Genomic DNA, 6,899 nt, shown 5'->3' on the forward strand with positions numbered 1-6,899 from the left:
TAGTAAGCATTCTTAAGTTAAGAATAGCCTACTTTATCTTGAAAAAAAAAAGCCATGATAATCCTCCAAGGGAAAACAGTCAAAATCCATAGTAAAGAATGTTTTTATTATGACCAACTTATTGTTTTATTCTGATATACATGGTGTGTTTGTGACCACTAATAAAGATATTCATTACTTAGAAATAACCAAAGCACCACCAAACCATGCCAATGTGTGAGTGTTGTGAATGTTTTAAAATAAAATCATTTATTTTAAAAAAAAAAAAAGGTCAGGAGGCAATCAAAGCCAAATTGTGGCCACTGGCATCCATGGGGAGGTGGGATGTCGAAATATGAGGATGGCAGGAATGATACTGCAGCTGAAGCCCTATCTCTTTTTATGGGTAATTATGAGACTATAAAGCAGTAAGGTAGGATGGCACCTCAGAATGGAAATACACCTAAGTTCCTAAAGGCTGTAAAAATACAGATTCTGCCACCAAAAATTAGCCTGTTTGTATTTTGTTGTATTATGCAATTTTGCCTCATATTTGGCTTGGCCAAGAAGAAAAAAAAAGGTAGAGAAAAATCTATTAATTCATGAAGCATATCAGGTTTCAAATAGAGGCATGGCTGGCAAATGCTTGCTTCATGAAACATGTTTGAGTTGTGCCAGAGGTTTGAGCTAGCATGCAGTGCTTGACAGAAAACTATTCAACAAGTTAAATGGAGCAAATTGGAGCTGTTGGATGAGAGATCTGCTGTGTGTTAGTTGCCTTTCAAGGACAGGTATCAGTGTTGCTTAATAATTAAAATGCAACATTGTCAGCTTGGCAATTCTCCACAGAGAGCCCACAGTGATGACTAAACTGTTCTTTAATTATCTATTAGCCTGCCAACCAATAAAAGAGTACAGTATGAAGATTTAAAAGCAAAGTCTTCATACCTAGATCACTTGTCACATTAAAGGGGGAGGGGGGTCCCAGCAGCAGCAATTTTCCCAGGGCTGCCCAGTTATTTCAAACTATGGCAGCACATTTAAAAAAAAATCCCACTTAACCGTAGGAAAAGGAGCTTTGGCATTATGGTTGTATTTTTACCACTTTTGAATTCCATCCAGATTTTCTGCCTTAGCCACCAGAAAGTCTTGCATTGTCTCTGCACTTTCTAACTTCCTACTTGCATGTGCAGACAAGTAGCCTATGCCCAGTTCCACAAATTGGGCTGCTCATTCAGATTTCCATGAGTTGAAAAAAATATCAAGGGAACAGTATCTGTTTTTGTTAATAGAGCAAGCCAAATACTTTTAATTTCTCTCTGGCAAAAATTTCACCATTACAAAAGGCACTTCTCTATGACTCCTTTGAAATATACCAAACAGTTGGGGAGAGGTGGGGCATTTCTTCATTATTCTCTATATAATTGTCTAAATATATTGACCCATATCTATAGCAAAAGCCTTCACAAAATAACTCTCTCAATCTCTTGCTAGTCTTCTGGCACAATTTAAAACTCATGGGTAAAGAAAACAAAAGGAAGCAAAACATTAGTAATGCAGGTGTTAAAAGTTGAAACTATTGTACACAATTCCCAAGATACTATAGAATTCTGATATTGATGAATTCATTCCATTAAGATGGTACTGATTTTTAGCAACTACATAGAGTAGATAGATTTTCTCCAGGACAATCTGCCACAATCTGCTATTTTAGGACTTCCAGTTGTGAACCCTTCACCATTGTAATTAAGTCCCTCCCACTTGCTGCTGATCATCTTATTTTCTTTCCTTCTACTTTTCCCAGCTTTCAAATTGCCAGAGAACTAGATTTCCATATAATGTGTCCAAAGTAGGATAATTTGAGCTTGGTCATGTATGCTTCAAGAGAGAATTCTGGGTTGATTTCTTTGTTTTCTTCACTGGCTGTAGTATTCTCAGGAATTTTCTCCAACATCAACGTTCAAAAGCATTAATACTTTTTTCTTTCCTGCTTCTTCAAGTTTAACTTTTGCTTCCATAGAATGTTACAGGGAAAAATCATAGCTTGAAGATGCTCAATCTTAAATCCCCAGCTGCAGGCAACTTTGTCTACACCTCTCAGATGAGGCCTCTAGAAGGGGAAGTAAATTATTTTATTGAAAGGTATTCTGATTATCAATTATGTTACTAAGTTGTTTTCATAGTGATGCCAATATGTGGATCTTCTTTCTATATTTCATCTTCATCTCTTGGTTATGTGGTTTTCTTCCCTCACTTCAACCCAAGAAATAATCTCTTTGAAATAAGCATATTTTACTGCAGCATCAACTGCATTTTATTCTACACATGTAATATCTCTTGTTAGAATATTATATTACAGCTACTACATCTTGGTTACAAACTAGATGGCAGAAAAGAATTAAGGGTTTTCTGCATTTCCTTACTGCCATTTTGGAACATGTGGATGTTTGCCTTTCGTATAGTAGGTAGGTAGGCAAACACATGGTATATAATGCCAATACCATTATAATTGAATCTATTACTGCAATAGTGTTAAAAGCTTCTAGATGGAAAGTGATGTAAATCCTCTGCACCTCTCCAAATCACCATCATTAAGACAATGCACAAGTGATTATGCTGACTCGGGCAAAAACTCTCAGCTGATTTAAGATGTTCTCATGTCACTGCAGCAGAACTATTCCAGCACCCATATTTATCCAGGTAACATATCAAGTTTAAATAGATATGCTAGCCCCAAAATCTAATTTTGGGCTAAAAAGAACAGGAATGAGCCAAAATGCCTAGGGAGTTAAAAATAGGGAAACAAGAAGTGGTAACAAGTCAGAAGACAGAATTATACAAGAGTACCAGGCTTTGCGCTCCCTAAACTGACCTGCTACTTGTTAAAAGCCCATAACCACTTGAAATAAGATTCAATATCATGCTTGAAATAAGGGGTTCAGGAATTAAATAGGGAGTAAGACATAGAACAAATAAACCAAATCAAGGCATTGGAAGAATTACAGTGCAAGAGAGCTGCCTAAATATAGATTTGACATATTTGTTCTTGTGTAATAGTACTGGATTAAGTCCAATGGTTGGCCTTTACAGCTGCTATTGAACAGGTGTAAGAAGGACTTTGTGAACATAGTTCATGCCAGTGTTATTTGGGAGCCTAGCAGAAATTCATTGAGTTGGCCTGAGATCATTTGTAGCCTGAAATGCCTGCTCCTAAGGGGGACTAGATTGTCCTTTGAACAGCAACAGTTTTTTTCCATTTTGAACAATTAATTATATAAGCCTGAATAGTTCTGCAAATCTTCTATTTTACTTTTTTTTAATGGTATAAGTCCTATCCATGATGAAAACAACAAAAGGTCATAAATGAAAAAGTTTACTTGTCTAATCCCAGAAGTCATTATTAAAATCAATGGTTGCACATAAAATAAAACAATTCAGAGGTGCTGAAGCAGGACTTCTAAGGTTGTCTTCTTTCTTGACTATAGCGTAGACTATAGTCTGCCGGGCCACGGGCCGGATGCATCATGCGGAAGCCGCGCCCACCCCTGCTCCGGCAATGGGAAAAGAATTGTGATACGTCGTGACACGTCACATGACGCGACGAGTTTGACACCCTTGCTATAGAGTATATAGTTAAGAGAAGAAAAGAAAATCTATCTCCAAAGAGAGATCATGCTTTGCAAACACATTGTAAGGAATCAGTGTCTATACTTGACCACAATGATGTAACGTTGCTGAAATAGGTATCCTGATATCATAGCATCACTAGCAAAAGTGGATGTGAATTTTCAGTAGAGATGGCAACCTTTTTAGTGGAGATGATGAGAGAAAGAAAAGGAAATCTCATCTATAATCTTGCAGTCCTACAAGGACACAGAATTATTAGCTGGCAAATGCAGATGGCATAGCTGTGATGTCAAAGTCCATAGCTCTATCTCAGTGGTGGCGAACCTATGGCACGGGTGCCAGAGGCGGCACTCAGAGCCCTCTCTGTGGGCACGCGCACCATCGCCCCAGTTCTAGGCCTTCAGCTGGGTTTTATAAAACCTTTTTGCTTTAGGCCTCTGCCGCCGTGTACAAAAAAAAAAGTTCAATCAATAGTCAATTTCAACTTCTCGTGGGAAAAAGAAAAGATCTTGCAAAGTTGGAATTGATTGATTGAACTTTTTAGTCCCATCCAGTCTGCTGTTATCACTGCAGCCACGCCCACCCAATGGGCCACACCCACCCAATGGGCCACACCCACCCGGCACCTGATGATGCATAAGTGGTTTTTGGGTTGCAGTTTGGGCACTCGGTCTCTAAAAGGTTCGCCATCACTGCTCTATCTGATATGCAGTGAATGCAGCATTCAGCAACATTTTGCTGTTTTTGGTAATATTGGTTCACTTATTGGATCCATAAAACCCCAAAGTACTCACAGCTGCTACTATTATCATCATAACGATTGCTGCTGGCTACCTATCTCTCCAGCTAGTGGTCTTGCCTGGTCATCTCATCTTTCAGGTGAAGATAAAGAAAGCAATCTTGCCTGCACTGCCTGGTGCCTTGTGGATTGAGAATAGTGGTTAATGAGGCCTATCATAAGCATAGTGGAAATGACCCCCTTTTCAAGGTGAAGATACATCCCAGGAACATGCTCCAATATGCCATATACTGCATGAATGGTAACTGCAAAGCAAAAGTCCATCATACCCCAGTTCAAGACTGGATGCCTATTTCTGTTTGGCCTTTGTCCTAAGAACAGCATGAACTCTCAAAATGGGCAATCCTTTGCCAGCATGTTTTCTCAGAGCTGGGCAGGCAAATGCTTCAAGCTCCTATAATTTTTAGTTGCAGAATTCACCCAATGTACATTGTAACAGAGGACGGTAACAAATTGCAACCCATAGGTAGTGCACTTTAACAATATCCTATGCACTAGTATAACAGATAGAACCCCTGCACTAAGAAATTAAAGTATTATTTTTTATAATTATTTGACGGGGAAGGGAATGTGATGTGTTCTTCCAAAAATATATCCCATATCTATAATTAAGGGCATACGTGAGAAAGAATACCCAGGCATGTTATAGAAGAGCTTATGCTGGATCTCCATTCATTGAAAAGATGAAAGGGTCTGATCCCTCTCTCTAGTTCCTGAAAATCCTAATAGCATTAGTGCTCAATGCTGTGACCCCAGTTCTCTGGTAACTGTGTTACAGAGCCATACATGGATGGCCAAAGGCACTTCCTCCATGTAAGCCTTACCTGGTGGTTACCACCAAACTGGACTTACCTTTGGCCACCCAAGTTCTTCACATAGTGATGAAAAAGAAAAGCACTGAAGGACCATTTGCATGTCATGATGCTCCTCTAAGCATTGAAGAAGAAGAGCAACAAATTGCCTTTAAGCCTTTTAAACTTACTCTGCACTAGTTCATAAAGTTGTATGTCAGCTTTTTCTCTGTGGTGGATTTTTGCTAGTACATGTTGTTAGAAGAATAATTTGGGGGTTCCACAAGCTGGGATGGTGCAAAACCAAATAAAAAATGAAATCCATACTGTGAAAAAAAAGATTAATTTTATTCTCAAGAACAAAGAGATTTGTTTGAGGGAAAATGGGGTCCAGAGACTTGGTTTTAGTGGGGGACTGGTCCTTGGTGTGAGCTTGGGGATGTGGTGTGGGTATATGCTGGTTTTAACATATGTTCTTCCTGTGCAGATGTGCAGTTTGGGATGCTCCTGATTTGGACTTTGATCCTGAGGTGTATATGAAATCTGGAAAGGAAGTGTCTATGGAGATTCTCAGTCATCCAGGTCATGGTTGTCTCAAAGATGCTTTTTCAAAAGGCAATTGGACTTTCTTTGTTTTTCCTTGAAGACATTTCACTTCTCATCCAAGAAGTTTCTTCAGTTCTGATTGAAGACATCAGAACTGCAGAACTTCGGACTTCTGGTGAGCAGGCGACCTCGTCGGACGCAGCTGTAGCTGCCTCCCGCCTGTTTTCGCGTAAAAGCCATTTTGACAGCGAGCATTAGCTATCAAACGGCTTGAGACCTTTCCCCCGGGCATAAGGGGATCGGCGAGCTGCCCGGGGTAGGAGTTGAGTTCCCGAGTCGTCCGATTTGGACGATGTAGGTTAGAACTCCTCCGGAGCCCCGAGGACCCTCCGCGATCCAGGTCGCCTTCGCTTCGGCGAAGCTAGAAGCCGCCGCCACCGCTGCAACTTAAATTTAACTGTGAGTGACTATACGCAGACAAACCGACCCTGGAAGTTTGTTTTTTACTTTGGACTCTACTCTAACTTGAGCTATTTTGATCTTCCCTATACTTGGGTTGGATTGTGCGAAAGTGAACTTAAAATGGCGATGAATGATACTTTCTAGCGAGAAGAAGTGAAAGTGATTTTGATTTCCGGTTTGGAACTTTTGTTACTTTTAACACTTTCACTATCTGCCTTGGATTAATTGTTTAAAAGACTCTCATACAGATTGAAATTTTAATATTGCTAATATGGCTTTGAGAAGATTGGTGCCAACAACTGCAAAACCGATTTCATCTCCGACTTCTCAGCCGCTTCAACCAATTCCTAAGCCGGTTTCCCACCCTCCACCCCCGCCATCTTCTTCACCCCCGCCGCCCTCTGGCAAAGAATTACAGGACTTTATGTTTCAAATGACAGAGATGTTTCAAAAAATGGATGCTAAAATTGAAAATAAGATTGACCAATTAATACACCAACAACAAGAATTAGTACAGAAACATGAGGGCTTTCGGGTGAATGTGACAACTGCTTTTCAAGGTCTGGCTGAATATGTGGACGGAGTGGCAGAAAGGGTGGAGGAAAATGAACAGAAGGCTGAAGCGAGTGAACAAAGATTGGATTCGATGGAGGAGAGTTTGGAAAATGTTAAGGGTGATGTTCTGATTGCACAAT

This window comes from Protobothrops mucrosquamatus, unplaced genomic scaffold, assembly GCF_001527695.2.
Source record: "Protobothrops mucrosquamatus isolate PMUCROS unplaced genomic scaffold, P.Mucros_1.0 scaffold_280, whole genome shotgun sequence".
Taxonomy (NCBI): domain Eukaryota; kingdom Metazoa; phylum Chordata; class Lepidosauria; order Squamata; family Viperidae; genus Protobothrops; species Protobothrops mucrosquamatus.